General features: G+C 48.5%; 1 protein-coding gene across 2 annotated transcripts in view; it reads left to right on the forward strand.

Annotated features, from left to right (window-relative positions):
* Positions 1–280: 280 nt before the first annotated feature.
* The window catches only part of Pdzd2 (PDZ domain containing 2), a 345,949-nt gene continuing 328,710 nt past the window's right edge, over positions 281–17,519 (forward strand). For both annotated transcript variants that reach the window (XM_057789462.1, XM_057789463.1), the window contains exon 1: positions 281–530. The gene's annotated coding sequence lies outside the window, so the exon portion shown is untranslated. The remainder of the gene's footprint in view (positions 531–17,519) is intronic.

Below are 17,519 nucleotides of genomic sequence, written 5' to 3' on the forward strand. Positions count from 1 at the left end.
GTCTCCCTGGATCGGTTCCTCCCAGGATCCCAGGAAGCGGGCGCACCAGGACTGCTGGTTCCCTGGGAGAGCCGCCCTGCCCGCCCAGGGGCTTACTCGGGGGGAATCCCCGCCCACCTTGTCATTCCTGCAGGGGAATCCCCGCCCCCTGGGCCTGTCACTCCGGGAAGGTAGTTCCCGCCCCTCGACTCCAGCGGAGGGAGGGAATCCCCGCCCATCCTGGAGGCTCGGAGCATCCCCTGCGCAGCGCAGCGAGCAGCTCAATCCCAGTGCCAGTGCGTGCTGGCGGCGGGCGGTGGAACGCGGCGAGGCGGCTGCTGCCGGCCCCCCGAGCGCCGGGGCCGATCGGAAGACGCTCGGGATCGCGCCTCCCGCCGCAACCGGCAAACCCCCGCGGCGCGGCAGCTCCCCGCAGGCGCGGCGGCGGCACCGGTGTGGCAGGGGCGGCGGTAGCTACGCGGGCACCGCCGGGCGGCGCCTGGGTCTGGACGCGCCAGGAGCGGCTCGAGCCTCCGCCGATTCACGAGCAGGTGAAGAGAGCGGGCGCTGCGTCCGCGACGGGGGTAGGGTGGGGGCTTCGGGTGGGCTTTCGGGGGAGCGGAGCCGAGTAACCCCAAGACGGTGTGCGCCAGAGAAAGTTCAGTGGCAATCGGGTATGGGAATCCCGGTCCAAGCAAAGGGGTGAGTGAGGGCACCCAAGTGGGTGCCCACGTTAGGTGGCGCAAACTCCTCTTCCATCTGGTGGGAGGTAAGAGGGGCACAGTGGAGGAGAGGGACGGGCCAAGAGGGACGGAGGCAGAGGGATAACCGCAGGCGCACTGCTTGGGACACCTAAAACCGGTCAAGAGCCCGTATCCCACTGTGTTGGCTGGTCTCTCTACCCTAATCCGTTACTGTCTGAAGGACCACCGTCCCGCGCTTTATTTCTTGCTACCCTCACCCCCTCACACCCCCCCCCCACACACACACCTCCTTGGCCCACTATGCGGCGCGAGAAAGATTGGGCATGAAGAGCAAGGACATCTTTGGGGTGATAACGGCATCTGCCAGAGAGATGAGGGATGTTCCAGTAGGCAAAGTATTTCCCCCGAAGCCTCCCCCCCCACACACACACCATGAAGCACAGGAGTGAATTGAGGGGCGGGGAGGGGGGATCTAGGACCGCGGACAGAGTTTGCCAGAAGCCTGCCCTCAGAAGCCCTACTCTGTGCATAGTTCTGGAACACTGGAGTCAAACCAGGTCTGACATGTGTGGTGGCAGACACTGGAAAGAGACACCCAGACACCGGGGCATGCCAGAGGTTGGGCACTGTCGGAGGCTTGAGCTGGATCTTGCCTCTTCCATGTGTTTAGCTTGACAAGTCACGATGAAGCTCCGGAATAGGTAAGTGGTTGCTGAGTAGCCGAAGAAGGTGAGCTTCTATTGCGGACACACCCCTGGATCTTCAGGGCGCCTTCTGGGGAGGGAGTGTCCTCCCACCCTCATCTCTGCTCCTGGCTTGGGCTTTAGGCCCCCACTGTTCCCACTGGGTCAGCCTTTTCTGGGCTGTGACTTCTGGGTGGGAGCCAGGTAGGTGGAGGCTGGCAGGTGCGGTGTGGGAGGGCGGCTTGTGCAGGCGGAATAAAATGTCTCAGAGCACACCCCTGGCTGTGGGTGGCTGTGCTGGCTACATGAGTTTCTTCTTCCATTGGGATGGGCCAGGAACTGCTGCTGCTGCTACTATAAAAGCCACACCATGGTGTGAGCTCGGGTGGCATGTGACAGGGTAGAAGAAGCGGGGTGATAGGTCTTGGGAGAAGAATCAAAACCGTGTGAAGTGTATAGATGCATCTCCCTTGACATAGTTAATAAGCGCCTGGAAAAAATATCGAATCACACTTTAAATCTATCATTGAAATTGATTTTGGATGCACTTATAGCAGTTTACTATTTAAGGAAGCGTAGGATAATTCCTCTATTCATTTCAATCATTTTGGAGCACCTGTGGTTTGCTGGGCCCAGAGTTTCCAGGAGATGTGTGTAGAGGAATGAGGCTCACTCTATCCCTGCTGTGAACATTTTGGTGTAGCAGGAGACAGATACCTCGACAGTGATGGGCAGTGATGGCGCAAGCTAGTGCCCTTCTGATCTGTAGTAAGTGCCCTATGTTTAGTGACGGATTGAAGGGATAATTGCATGAATATTTCAAGTGTGTTCCAAATGAAACATCTCAGGGATTCGGAGGAGAAAAAGGCCCCCTTTTCCCCCATGGGTATCTGAAAGCCTCGTGGAGGGCCACCTAGGCCACCTAGGTGTGTGTCAAAAGGTTGACCCTGTCTTCAGATTCTGCCATAGCAGAAGAGGCCGAGCTCCGCCCCACAGGAATCTAGTTCTCCAGACAGTTGGGGAATGTTTGGGATTTTTGAGCAAGGGTCTACCCTGATCGGGTGTGGGCTCTTGGGCAATCTCTGGCAGAAAGAACTGAGCTGGGGAGAGAGGAGAGGCGGCAAGTCTGATGGGGAGATCTTGCTGTGCGGTGGTGAGGGAGGCAGTGAGGTCCTGAGCTGGCGGATGGAAGCTTATGAGTGAGGAAGGAAGGAGAGTCATCAGCCGTGGGCTTGAAGTGCGGGCTGGGTGGGATTTGGCAAGCAGAAACAAAGGCTGCCTGCAGGTTCTAAGAGCGAGAAGGTGAGCTAAATGAGGGCGTTTGGGTTTCTACCATTCGACAAGGCAGCAATCTGGAGAAATCCTCCCGGACTTTGTGTCCGTGTCCGTGTGTGTGTGTGTCCGTGTGTGTGTGTGTGTGTGTAGATACGTGTGGGTGAGCGTCTGTGGGTGTGTGGCATAGCTCATGTGAGGAAGTAAGAGGACAATTTTGTGGAGTCTGTTCTCTCCTTTCACTTTGGGTCCCAGGGTCTAGGTAGGCAGACTTGCATAGCAAGTACCTTTACCAACCGAACCACCCAGCCCGCCCCCAACCTTCTTTTTCTCACTATTTGTTGCAAAACTTGTCAAGGCCCTGGGGACCTATGGGATAAATAGTTCAAACCTTAACTGTTTGCCTAGATTTCTCTCTTGCCACATTACCCAGCACACATGTGTGCACACATGCACACACACATACACACATGACAGACAGATACAAACGCACATGTCACACATACAACACATACAGGTACATAAGACAGACACGTGCACACATGTGCAAGAGTCAAGGAATAGTCTTCCTTAACACCTATGGTCTTTGCCTTACAAAACCATTTCCCCTAGGTGGTGAATTCTAGATTAATATTCTTTCTCCTCTGGTGGTCCTGACAAACTTCCTCTTCATCAAGATCCAGTTACGGGGCCACGTCTGTGACTCTGCCACTGTTCTCCCAAGAGACCTTGTGGTGCTTTCTTTGCTGCCCACTCTAAAGAGCCTGAGGACCTGCCTATCAGGCTGCCCTGTCTCTCTAAGGCAGTGGTTCTCAACCCACAGGGGTCAGATATCAGACATCCTGGACATCAGATATTTACATTACAATTCATAAGAGTAGAAAAATTACAGTTATGAAATAGCAGCAAAATAATTTTATGGTTTGGGTCACCACAACATGAGGTACTATATTAAAAGTTCTCAGCATTAGGAAGGTTGAGAACCACCGCTCTAGGACCTTATTATATACTTATTCCCACATGAATCTTGGGACAGTGGCTTCAGTCTAGACAAAAAGAGTCAAGGGGGAACTGCCCCAGGCCGATGGCACTCTGGGGTCTCTAAACCCTGAGAGGGAGCGCTTAGTGGGCTGGCAGGAGAAAAAGACTATTAACCTAGGTCACATGAAGCTAGTGCGTCATACCTTGGTGGAGGAGGCATCGTCATCTAAAGGTAGCCCTAGGCCTGGGTACATCAACCACAAGGGGAAAAGCTATCTCAAAGAAGAACTATCCCCACCCCTCCACTGACCCCAAAGGTCACAGCCAAACTCAAGAGGAGGCTGAACCTCTGGGAGACTTTCTTCTGTCTTTGAGAATGTCCCCTGAGTGCCCAGTAGGAGGCTGAGCCCATCATGACATAGAAAGAGCTAGGTTGGCCCTCAGGGGTGGGGGTGGGTCAGAGACAGGCAGTGAAGCTGGTGCCCAGAGAGTTGAAGAGGTAAGGCCACTGGAAGAGACTGAGAGCAATCTAAAGCAGAGGCTCTCAACATGTAGGTTGTGACCCCTTTGGGGAGGTCAAATGACCCTTTCACAGGGGTCTCCTAAAACCATTGGAAAACAGATAGTTGCATTGCAACCCATAACGGTAACAAGATTACAGTTATGAAGTAGCAACAAAAATAATTTTATGGTTGGGGGTCACCAAAACACGAGGAACTGGGTCGCACGACACACGAGGAATGAGGGTCGCAGCATTAGGAAGGTTGAGAACCGTTGCTCCAAAGGATGGTCACTGAGCCAGCTTACAAAAGAGGAGAATGAGAAGAGCGAAAACGGGCCTCCCAAGCGCCAGCTACGCTGTGGAGTGTCTGGAGAAGGTAGTGGTACCTGAAGGAAAGTGTTTTGAGGAATGAGTCTCAGTTTCCCCTCCCCAGACCTGTTTGACAAGCAACAGAAAAGTGGGAGAAAACAGAAAATCCAAAGAAGGGGTGTCTGAGAGGGATGAGGTTGGGGACAATCAAGAACAGGTACAGGGAAATAAACGCTGCCGTCTGCCTTCTTGTAAGAAGGAAGGCAGAGGTTGGGAGCACACTGAAGAGAGGAGCCTACAGTGCCACACCCCGGGGATCACAGACTCAAGTCTTCTTGGTAATCCGGGAGTGCTCTGCTGAGAACTCCTGCTTAGGCTGGGGGCTTGGAAGGAAGACCCTGCAGGGTCACTGCTCGCCCGAGTGGTGAGCTTGGTTCTCTGTGAGGTTGCTAAGGGGGAGAAGAAGGATTCCTGGACTGGAGAAGGAGACTTGGCTGGAATTTAGGCAACGCGGAGAATTTCTTGATGACCAGGTTGTTGGAATTTCCGAGTAGCTACTTCACAGCTGTTTTTAAGAGATATACAAAGAGGTGCTGAGGTGTGGAAGTTCCCAGATGACTGCCTCCCGTGTACAGTAGGCTTTTGGAACAGCTTGACGAGAAGGGAATACATCTCTTACCTTCCCGTTCCCATTGAGTATAGCTGGGGGAACGTTAGAGAAGGTTTGACCAGGCAGGCTCTCCTTCAGTGTTGGAGGAAGAGCCTTGGATTGCTCTGCTCCGCCTGTCCTTGCTGTTCTTACATGAAAACCTCTGGGTTTTATCTATTGGCCTACAGCAGTGACTCCACCTTCATCTGACGTCCCTCTTAGGCAAAGGCCCAGTTTCTGGGCCCTGTCCCCCTGTGATCTGGAGAGGGACCATATCTCATCCCTTCCAGGTCCTGTCTTTGAGAAAGTTGAGGCCTGGGAAAGAGAGAGCAGTGATTCCATCCCTCAGCCAAAGTTAGAACTGCAGCAGACCCTTGCTTTATCCAAAGACTCTTGTCAAATTCAAAGCAATTGGGTCTGATGAGGTAGGTGAAAAAGCAAGCATTGTACCCACTCGGTTTTATTAATGGACCTTTGATTGCACACAGAAAAATGAGGGAAATATTCTTAGTTACTAGTGAAGAAGAGGAGAAATGGAGTACCTCTCTTTAGTTCCTAAGCACGCAATGGATATACACTGAGCTAAATTAAATTGGGGAGAAATAGAAGTCTAGAATGCGGTTCTCCCATTCTTCATTTTCCAAGTGGCTAGTTCATGCCTGGATCATGCTGTCCTTTGAGCTTATGCATTGGTTGCATGTAAAAAGATAGATACCTTAAGACATTTAAAACTTGAAAATCCATCATATTGGTGAAATGGGGAAGGGGTAGAGTTTGTCTCTGGGTAGATAGACATTGGAAGCCAGGCAGGTCATGTGATTCAGCCTGTACGTGAACTGAAGGGTTCTATATTCTGTTGACAAATGTGTTTGGCAGAATATCATGTGTTTTCAGCCTGACCCTACTCAATGGTTGCAGCTGTCCCTTGTGCTGTGACAAGGTCAAGGGACTAGTTTGCTAAGGGGCAGGTGTGTGGACAAGACACCTGTATCTGCTCAGTCTCTGTCACTCTGGGAAGAGACCAACCTGGGGGCCATCTCTCTCCACCTGACTCTGTCCCTGTCACATCTGGTCCTGGCTGTTCCATGCTTTTCCTACCGATTTGAATACATTGTGAGCAAGTGACTGGCTAGAAACTTACAGAGAACAAAAACCTTAAGGTTCTTAACTCTTTCTGACACAATCTAATGAAACCAGACAGCAGCAAACATCTGGCCCATGTTCAAATCATCAGGGGATTTTTTTCCCCCTGTGACTCAAAAGTACTCTTAGAACTTGGCGGTCTGGGGGAAGCAGGGATGGGGAACTTCTGTGTACAATCTGGATTTATTTCGCACAAAGGATTATTTTAAATTTTGGATGAAATAATAGTAAGAAAGTGGAAATATTTGTCAGAAGCAGCTGGGTCCCTCCAGGAGGATAAGAAGGAATCGAAAACTGGGCAAATCCTAGAACAGGGTAATCTACTCCTTTGCCTACAGGTTGAAGTCAATTGAGGCCTTACCCAATAGGACCTGTGCTGGTTTAACAGTTTCTAGGCAGAGAGACCGCTGTTGCTTATTTGTCCTTTGCATAATGATGCCCCAGACAGGGTTCTCCGAGGTGTTTTGCAGGAGTGGAAATGGATTTGAGCAGCTCTGTTCCTGGGCTCGCTCTTATCAACACTTGGGCACCTCTAGCACTTGACTTTGTAAGGACGAGTTTCACTCTGTTATCTCAACCGAATCATCCACACTAAAGCATGCAGCCCCTATTGTCCTGGCCTCAGAAGAGTGCTTGTCCTGCCTTGCTAAAAATAAAGATGGCATTCAGATCATGCCACAGGGGATTCCTACTGTGAGCAGGGGCATACTCAGTGCTGTGTAAACCCAAAGTCAGTTCCTGGCTGGCACCTGCTGGCTAAGGCAGTGGGAGTTGAGCTGGGAGGAGGGGTGAGCAAGCGGGCAATTTTGACGCTGTTGTTCTCAGTAGGGGACAGAAGTCAGAGATCTGGGCTTCTGTGCAGGGGTGGTTTCTGGGCACCAGGAGGAAGCTGGTGGGATGGATCAGGGATCCTGGGAGCTTTGGCTTCCTGGGAACATGCCTGGCTACAGTTGCCCCAGGAGACGTAGGAATTCCTCAACAGGGAGACAGAATAAACAGCAACTCTTCACTCTTCACCAAAGGCCAGCCGGGCTCACCCTGTTTACATATCCTAGGTTATTACTGTAATTCTGATTTTCTATACCTCGCTCTTCCTGGAGAGAGTTATAGTGTCTTTTAACTGGAATGACTTTGACTGACATATACGTGTTTGAACACCCAATAATGCTGTCTCCCTTGAGGAGCTCCAGTGATGTGGCCCCTAGAAGTGTCGTCACAACCTGACCCCTCTGTATAGGGAGCAGTAGGGGGCTCATCATATGACTCAGGTTACACATGGGTGAACACAGGCAATCTCGAGCTCTTCCCGAGTGTACCAGCATTGCTCTTTCTACACCCAAGACGATGAAAGTGGAGCCAAGGTTAATGAAATAAAATGGCAATAAACTCTGTTTGTGTGTGTTGGCCAAAAGACACTTATAAAATGTTGGATTTCAGCTGTGTGTCAGTCCATTCCTGAAACCCTGTTGCCTGCCCTATTTGGCACAGTGTATTTTATAGAGATTTGGGTAAAACTAGATTGTGCTATATGGGTCTCCTGGTGAGGAAATTAACTTTCAAGGCTAAAGCAGCCATGCAGATACTATTACAAATCACTCAGCATACCAAATTGGCATGGCTCCCTCCCACAGTTCCCCCTAACCCGCTCTCCACCCCCACACCGCCCTGGTCATTGTTATTCCCAATATCATTAGGGTAAGAGAAGAGACAGCTGTGCCCAGAAAATAAGCTCCGAGTGTCCTCATCAGAAAGGGTTCTCAGGAGAGCTGGCTGTGAGAGGCGTGAAGAGAGGAATGTTCTGGAAAGGGCTGGCTTTGCCCTCTCTCTGAGTCTAGTGCTAGTCTGGAAACCCTATGCAGGTGTAAAGCTGATTGACTGCTGGATTGGCGACTGTAGCGCAGCAATGTCAGGCACCAGGGAGGTACCCTTGGTACTGGAAATGCTCGTCCACCATCTGGTCCCTCGCCTGCCCAGTTTCCTGAACACTGTCCTTACCTTAAGTTGAGCTGTCATTGTCCCTTTCTCTTCAGGATTCAGCACAATGGTGAGTGTGTGGTAAAAATTCAGATGCTTCTAATGTTCACTCTTTGGCAAGCACTATTCTGAACACTTTACACATTTCAGCTCATTCAAGTCATAATAATCCAGTGAGGTGTAGCCTTTTATTGGTCTTAGGGCTGCCAAAACAAATTAACACAAGCCCGGTGGCTGCAAGCAACAGAGATGCATTTTCTCCTGGTTCTGGGAGTCAGAAGTCTGAGGTCAAGCTCTTTGGCAGGGCCGTGTTCTCTCCAAATGGTTCAGGGGGAAAACACGGCTCACCTCCTCCAGCTTCTGGTGTCTGTTGACATTCCTTAAGACTGTGTCACTCTGTTCTCTGCCGCTGTCATCACATGACCGTCTCCTCGTGTGTGTGTGTGTGTGTGTGTGTGCGCGCGCACGCGCGCGCACGCGCATGTCTGTGTGATGTGTGTGTCCTCTCACGATGGCATGATTCCACTTTGTGTCTTTTCTAAGGACATTTGAGATTAAATTTGGTGGCAAGCAGATTGTCTTAGTTGGGATTCTTTAGAGGAACAGCACTGATGGTATGAAAATTTATTAAAAGGGTGTTTATTAAACTGGCTTATACACCACCACAGTCTAGTAGTCCAGCGATAGTGTTCTTCACGTTAGAGAGGTTATTGAGAACCAGTGACTACTCAGTCCATGACATGCAGCCAAAACACTCACATACATAAAGTAATAAAATTTAGAAAGATAATCTTTAAAACACAGTTCGAGTCATGTCACTTCCTAAGTTTAGACTTAAGATTTACTCAGTGTGATTTGAACATGAAGTGTGTCCCTTGGGCAGACCCATATCTCCTGTGACTGTTACCACCCATTGTCCTTCCTCTCTGCCTGACGCACTGTCCTTTCAGTTCTCGAACCTACCATGTCCCATCATGCACTGGGGCTCTTCTGCTTTTCAGAACGCTTTCCCCAAGAGCATCACAAACTGGTCATATAAAATGGAACCTCCTGGGGCTCCATAACATAATTAACATGATTCCTCTTTGAAATAGAGCCTTGATTTATTTGCTTATTTTCTGTATCACCTCTTGGAATATGAACATCATTAAAGCAAAGACCTTGTTTTGTTGATGTATCTTAAGTGCCCAGCACAGTCCTGCTATGCACTAGTTTCTGCTAGTTGGAACTGTCTTTCCACCTCTAGCACATTGGCACTGTGGAACTGTTGTACACTTCACTGTTCTCAGATATCCCAATTTCACAGAGTGTATCAGGGGATACAGTCTCAGAAAGGTTAAGTGACAACCTCATGCCCTCTTCATTTGAGTCCAGATCTCTGTGCCTCCTAAGCCAGAGGCACATAGTCTACAAGGAATCTCTGAGAAGCAGGAATGGCCCAGGATCCTGGCAGTCCCTTTAGACTTCCCAGTCTTCTAAACATTCATTTCCTTCTCACAGATGGTTAATACGTCGAGAAAAAAATCTCAGTCTCAGATTCTCAATTTCTTGGAGAAGTTGGCCTAAAACTGAAGCCTGAGATGCCAAGAAGTTAATTTTGCTTTCTCTCCCCTTTGGGCTTAAGACTTTCTCTGATTTATCTTGAGATTTGATGGGTTAAATGGTCTTCCTTGAATCCTCACAGGGAAGGTAGAGATGACCAGGTCCAATCCTTATAGCCAACAGTGTTGAGCATCCGTGTCCTGAGTTCATGAGTAGGGAAGGATCTAGAAAACTTAGAGTATGTGAGAAGCATTGGCATCTGGGCTATTCCTGTTTCTCATGTAGAACATGACTGAGAACTTGGGCTTAGGAGATAGAACTGATTTGGAAGAATCCCAGAGGTCTTCATTAGTCTCGTTTTCCTTACATGGGAACATTTTTTTCTGTACTTTTTGGGTTTTGTGACCCCTCCATCTCTTTTACAATGATAAAGTCCTTGGGTAACTACATAGACTTTGTCTGTAGGTTGGTAGACAACCTACTCCATTGAATCTTGCTAAAATGCTGGTCCCTCTGTCATTAGCTTTGGGCAACTCATAGGAGAAGCCAAGAACAAGGTCTTGCCAGGTAAGAAAGCAGCTACCTGCACCCCTTTGTTGTTGACTCAATCTTTGTTTCTTTGTTTGTTTTCTTTCTTTTTTCCCTTCCCTCTTTCCTCCCTCCTTTCTTCACTCCCCACCTCTTTCTCAGAATCTTGCCATATTGGCCAAGCTGGTCTTGAACTCTTAGGCTCCAGTGATCTTTGCCTCAGCCTACTGAGTAGTTAGGATGACAGGCTTGACCTACTGTGCTCAGTTTAGACATCTTTAAAAAATAAGGCCAACCTTGAAAATTACATCAGCATGCTTGTAAGTAAACATCCAGATTTGGGGAAGGGAAAAAAAACCCACTCTTTCAGGCCAATAGTAATTGTAATTGTGAGCATGTCCAAGACCCACAAGTGTTGGTTGGCCTTCCCTCATGGAGAGGGCTACCGCAGCTGATCAGCACTGCTGGCAGACGTAGCTGCTTTCCTGCAGGAAGGCAGAACCCTGGCTATTTGATACATCATGCACTCCACCTCTGTGGTCGTGAGTGAGGTTTGCTATGGTAACCAGAACTTGCCTGAGGGTAGTGCATGTGAAGTGCCACTCATTGGTAGTACCCTTTATTTTTAGCAGCTACCAAAGAGGAGCTGCTGCTCATTGTTCCTGGTAACAGGCAGGTGGGTAGTCACAATGGAGCCAGGATGAATTTTATGTGCTGTTCTGTGTGGAACGTTACCACCCACCACCGTTCTCAGTTATTGGATCATGGTGTGCTCCTGGGATTCCATTGGTTCCGATCCTCGCCGGAACCTGCACGCGAAGACAGTTGGACGTACTATTTTTTAATAACACGCTCTCAGCTGCTGTTCCCCATCTTCGTCTTGGCACAGCATGCCCACGTTGTAACAGTGGTGGTCCTGTAGCTGGGAGGTGGGTAGCTGCCCATAAAAATCACGAAGAGCTGAAAGCACAGCAAACATTTGGAGGAGGTAGTATTTTTCCTCTCAACAGGATGCTCAGTTTTCTCTTAGGGCTTACACTCTGCCCTTGATGCCCTCAAACTTGTTCTCCTTTCTTTTTCCCACTCAGCTAATATTTATTTAAGACGTGCCACATAAAGAAGTGATACACATGCCTCCCATTCTGTCTATCGGGCAAAAATCAATGAAATTCTGATTTCTTTGAATTACCAACTCTATCAAAGTACTCAACATTCTTGGAAGATTGACAGGAGAAATGGGGGATGCTTGACTGGCCCTTCCCTTTCAGCCTGTACTCACTCCCTGGACCATCCCTTCATCTGATCCTTTACTAGAACCACCAGTTTCCTGTGTCTTCTCCTGCCCTTTTCCCCCAAATTTTCTATGTTCAGTCAGCTCAGCCTCCTCTGTTTTTCTGCCCTTGCATGCTGCTGGGTCTAGGGAGAGAAGAATTGAGAAAACACCGCTTTGGGAACATAGTAGACCTGCAAACCTATATGCCCAGCACTTGGGAGGAGGAGGCAGGAAAATGAGGGGTTCAAGGTTATCCTCAGCTACTGAGTTGAGTTTGAGGCTGACCTTCATTGCATGAGACCCTGTCTTTAAAAACCAAAAGACCACAGTGAGCCCCAAAACCCAGTTTTCTGGGGATTTGAAGCTGGCTGGGATCCTTCTGGGTAGGGGCTGTGAAGATGGCTCAGTGGGTAAAGTGCTTGTGTTGCAAATAAGAGGGCATTAGTTCAAACTCTCAATGCCTACATAAAGGCCAAATTGTAACTGTGAGTGCCGTAACCCCAACACTGTGTGAGCAGAAACAGAAGGGTCCCTGGGGCTTATTTGCCATCCAGTTTAGCAAAAATGATGGTTACCAGGTTCAGTGGAGACCTTCTCTCAAAAACTAAGGTTCAGATTGATAAAGAATTTCCCATGTGTACCCACGCATACACGCAGATCCTCCTTGGCATCATGTTTTACATATCTGAGCTCAGTGGACCCACGTGGTTTGGCTGGAGTGTAAACTAAAGTGCAGACAGTCTTGGTGTCATCACTGGTCCAAGAGTAGAGTGGAAGGCTCATCGAAACCTTGACCATAGGGCCAGTGAGATGGGTTAGCAGTAAAGGCACTTGCTACCAAGCCTCACAGCCTGAGTTTGGTTCCCAGAACCCACAGCATGAAAAGAGAGGACTGAGCCCTACAGACCACGCTCTGGTTTCCGCAGGTATGCTGTGGCACACTGATGGCTATACATTCACACGCATGTGCACACATACACGCACACTCTAAATGAAATTAAGAAAACAAATCCCTAGACTATTTGCATGGTGTTGCTGAGACTCAAGCGCTCGCTGATCCTGGGCTGTAATAACATTCATTCTTCATGAAGCTTCTCTATAAAGGAATGAAATTAGTGTTTCATGTCTAGGGTGGAAGAAAAGAAATGGAACATAGCTCACACCTAAGCCAGGGAGTTGCTATAGCCATCAGAAGTCCAGTTCGGCTGACAAACCTGATGAAACCTGAAGAATCATGCTGTCACCAACGGTTCCTTTTCAAGTGGGAGGATTCCCATTTTGCATACAATTTTAAGATAATATCCTGAATAGTGATGCAATATGTGCAAAATTCTGCTTATTTGGTCAATAAATCAAGTATCTATTTGAGACCTACCATGTGTGAGCCCCTTCGATTACAGTAAGACAAACACCCCATAAACTGGGTCCAGAGGAGCTTGTGTTCGCTCCTTGATCCACACTCCCAGCTGCTTATAACCTCCTCTTCTGAAGGTTGCCAGTGACGCCACATTTGCTAACTCCTAAGATAACTTCTGACCCTGCCCTGATTCCTCAAAGCATTTGACATTATCAGTCTACCCTCTGCACTCCTTGAGGTACTTCTTGGTTCTGAATGGCACATTTTGTAGGCATTCCCCTTTGCTCCCCACGTCAGCGTTCTTTTTCATTTTCAAGGCTGCCTCCTTACTCCACCCCTATCCCTCTTACAATGCTGACGAGCCCAAGATTGAGCATTTGGATTTTCTGCCTTTCTGTGATGTCTCTCATCCTATGGCTCCAAATGCCAGCCAGAAGTCAAGAGTGCTCACCAGTATGCCTCCATGTTGTACTGCTCCCATTTGTAACTACTTACCTGATCCATATCATCCTCTTCTCCCTCTTCTTTTCCCTCCTCTTCACTCCACTTTCCTTTCTCCCTCTTTTTTTGTCTTTCTCGAGGTGGTCTCATGTAACTTAGACTGGCCTGATTTTGAACTATTGGTCCTCCTATTTCTACCTTTCCAAGACTAGGATTACAGGTGTGTGCCACTATGTCTGTTGTATGTGGCTCTAGGAGCTTTGTGTATCCTAAAAAGCACTCCGCCAACTGAGCTGTATTCTCAGCCCTCTTTTTTTCCCTCCCTCCCTCCCTCCCTCCCTCCCTCCCTCCCTCCCTCCCTCCTTCCCTCTCTATTTCTCTTTCTTCCTCTCTTCCTCCTCCTTCTTGACACATAGCCCAGATGACTTCAAATTTATGATTCTCCTGCCTCATACTGAAATTACAGATATGCTACCATATTCAGCTCAGATGATACGTCTCCACTTGGTCCTTTATGATATACCTGGAACCTAACCATTTCTCGGCATTTCTCTCATTCAAGCTTTCCTTATCTCCCCACTGGGTATTTTAGGAGATTCCCAATGGCTCCTTTCCCCCTTGTAGTTTGTTCTCAATGAGCATCCAGAATTATTCTAGTAAAATACTAATCATTTCATGTCACTTCTGTATATAGATCTTCCCAGTAAATTCCCATCAAACTCAGAGTAAAAGCCTGCTCATTGCATAGACACCGGGCCCTTGCCGGTGCTCCCCCGCCCTGGTCCTCCCCTCTCGACTTCATCTGTTAACTCTTCCTGCTGGCTCTAGCCAGCTTTGAAGTGTTCTGCCTTAGGACTATGATGCCATTCCCTCCAGAGTGTTCTTCCATCTTACTTTCTCCAGGTCTTGATTCAAATGCCCTCTATTCGATCCTGGTTTCCCAGTCCCCACTTCTCAGCTTTATGTGTGTGTGTGTGTGTGTGTGTGTGTGTGTGTGTGTGTGTGTGTACTGCTGACGACTTAATTTCCTTTCTGCCTGCTGATGGCAATATAAGACTGACGACGTTATATTTTTGGAGGGGGAATTCTATTTGGCCCACTGCTCTATCACCAACCTTTAGGAAAAATGCTTGTCCAGTAGTCGGTACTCAGGAAATATTAGTTGAGAGAATGAATTAGAATCAGTGGTATTTTAAATTTAAATACTGGTGCCCCGGGACCTGTGATTTAATTGGCACAAGGTACAATCCAAGCGCGGATATTTCTTGAAGGCTCCCGGGGGGATTCTAATGTGAGCTAGGGTTGCCAACCACTGCTTTGTGATCCGAACTCTGTGTTATTTTTTGCTTTCTTGGAGTTTTATGTCTGTGGCATATGCTGTTATATTCTTAGAAAATCCATTCATTTTGAAACCTAAATTGCAGTGAGCGGTGCTAATAAAGCTAGTGCTGCATAGGGTAGCAGATTAGGGTTTTAATTGGAGCATCCTGTTGGAGCGAATGTTCTGGACATTCATCCCTGTTTAGCCTTGGCTGAAGCTGGACTGGGAGGAACAGGCCCTGTATTACAGTGTTCTCTGTGAGCTTTCCAGATTAACCATAGACTTTTAAAAAGGAGGGGGGACTTTCCTGTGGCTGTTTTTAAACTCCATGTGCCTGAGTGAGCCACACACATTTTCAGCCCCTACCCCATGCCCACCTGCCCACTGTCTAAATTCTGTCATCTCTTGAGGCTCAGGTGACAACTCGTCTTCCTTTCTTCCCTGACTGGCAGCTCCTCCCAGGATGCTTGGCACAGTCACTTGGCATCCAGCCCATGCCGTCGAGCAGGTGAGCCTGCTGCCCAGGGCATCTTGTGTCTTGTTACTTTCCACTTTCCCTCTCAGACTAGACTAGACTTTGTCTAGAGACACCTAGTCACGATTTCGACCTCTTTTGAGTCTCCAGCAGTAGGTAGTGAGTAGATGCTGATGGAGGGCTTGAACTGTTCCCGTTGGCAGTATGGACAGCATCGTCTAAGGAAGGCTGTCTGGATGAAGGCTGCCACATCCTTCATAATGAACATTTTCCACTCGGGTTTATCATTGATCTATATCATTCTCGTTTGATGACTTTTTTTTTAAAGCAACTGAACATGTGCCTTATGAGGTTTAAAATCCCAGGATTTCAGAACCCTGACTGAAAATGTCCTCAAGGAAGCCCAGACATGGTGACATTTGGCCTTCTTCCCAAAGGGAGAGAATTGTAATTGCAACCTAGGCCTAGGAGGACTTGGGCAAACAGGTCAGTGAAGAGATTTTTAGGGTCTCTCTGCTTATTCCAAGGAGCTAATTTTCTTCTTTTAAAAAAAAATGTATTTTTTGCTTTTTTCAAATTTATTTAATGTATACAGGTGTTTCGTCTGCAAGTATGCCTACACTCCAGAAGAGGGAGTTGGATCTCATGGAACTGTAGTTGTGAGTGGTTATGAGCCACTGTGTGGGTGCTGGGAATTGTACCCAAGCCCTCCTAAAGAGCAGCCAGTGCTCTTAACCACAGAACCATCTTTCTAGCCTCTGGAGTTATTTTCCAACTAGAATCCCATTATCTTGGTGACATTCTCCATTTCAATAGCCTTGCAGAGCAGGTAACCTGATATCCTAGGGTTGGAGAAAGGCCTGAAACCCAGCCCTTAACACCTTTATGTCCTTCTGAGGCTTAAGGGAAAACGATAGCACAGTGAGTTGGGAAATGTCACAGAGCTATAAAATGCCAGAACGCAATCTTCATCTGGTTGGAGGTGAATAAGAAACCACAAAGAAGAGTTTCTTGTGTTCTCCCATGAAGGGGTAAGGTTATCAGAGCAGCTCTCCAGAGGGGTACTGTTGATCTAGACTTCACAGCTAGGGTTTGACTGTCTTTTCATTGCTTTGTCTAAGACAGGATTTTGCTGTGTAACCTAGATAAGTCTCAAATTTGCCGTCCCCCTGCCTCTCCCAGTGGAGTGCTTGGATCACTGGCATGTGTCACTACACCCGGCCTTTGTGATATCATCACAGGCAGAATGGCCTGGCCAGCAGTGCCACAGCTTCGGGTGGGGGGGGGGCGGTCTTTAGGTGACCAGCTGTGTACCCAAAGAGTCAGATGGATTGGTGTCCCCTCACCCAGAGAGTGGGTTCCAGAGAGCGAGAGTCAGGCACAGCTCTGCCACCGGCATTAGCCTGTTCCTGTTCTAACATTTTTACCAACAACCTGGATAAAGGCGTGGGTGACATGTTTCTCCTATTTGCTCATGACCCAGATCTGGGAAGCATAGTGACCTCATTTCACTCCAGGAACCAGAATGGAAACCATGGCCACGCCTCGCAGAAGTCAGCCAAGGGCTCAAGTAGAAGAATCTGCACTCAGGTCTGAAAAAGCCAACCATGTTTATTATGGGATGGCCAAGAGCCGGTCTTAGCAGTAACCTTCGTGGAAAGGATTCAGTGTGGTGTGCCCAGGTGTGTGGGGCCAGAAACACAGCACCCAGTTCTGCCTAGTGCCCCACATCTAGCCTGCACTGCTTGGCAGAATACGGGGTGTAAGACAGCATCTCCAAAAGAAGGGCCCAAAGTAGGAGTCGGTGAGAGATTCCGGGAAAGAGACTTGTTGTCTTCCAGGCTCTTCCGCCTTCCAGCCGGTACCTGTGTGGAACATCGCTTTATCAGCTCCTTGGCTGCTGTCTCCAGCTTCCTACCCCCTTCCCACACCCTCAATTTTCTACACTAAGTCCATCCACCTGCATTTTCTGCCCTTCTGGTCTGACTGCTAAGCGTTGCTATAGAAAATCAAACAAAAAAACCACCCAATCTGGGTGTTGGGTTGTATGCCCCAAATCCTAGCACTTGGGAGGCAGAGGCAGGGGATTTCAAGTTTCAGGCCAGCTGGGTCTTGTTGGGGGAGGCTGCTAGTTTGTTTCCCGACTGCCCTGACTTGAAATAATCACAAAGAAACTATATTTCTGCAATACTGTTTGGCCAAAAGCTTAAGCGTGTTTCTGGCTAACTCTTATATCTTAAATTAGCCCATTTCTATTAATCTGTGTATCGCCATGTGGCTGTGGCTTATCAGCAAGTTTCCAATGGGCTCTGGTGGAGGCGTATGTCTCCTGTGGGGGGCTACATGGCCTCTCTCTCACTCTGCCTACTCTATGTATCTCTTTCAG

Source organism: Chionomys nivalis, chromosome 15, assembly GCF_950005125.1.
Source record: "Chionomys nivalis chromosome 15, mChiNiv1.1, whole genome shotgun sequence".
Lineage (NCBI taxonomy): Eukaryota > Metazoa > Chordata > Mammalia > Rodentia > Cricetidae > Chionomys > Chionomys nivalis.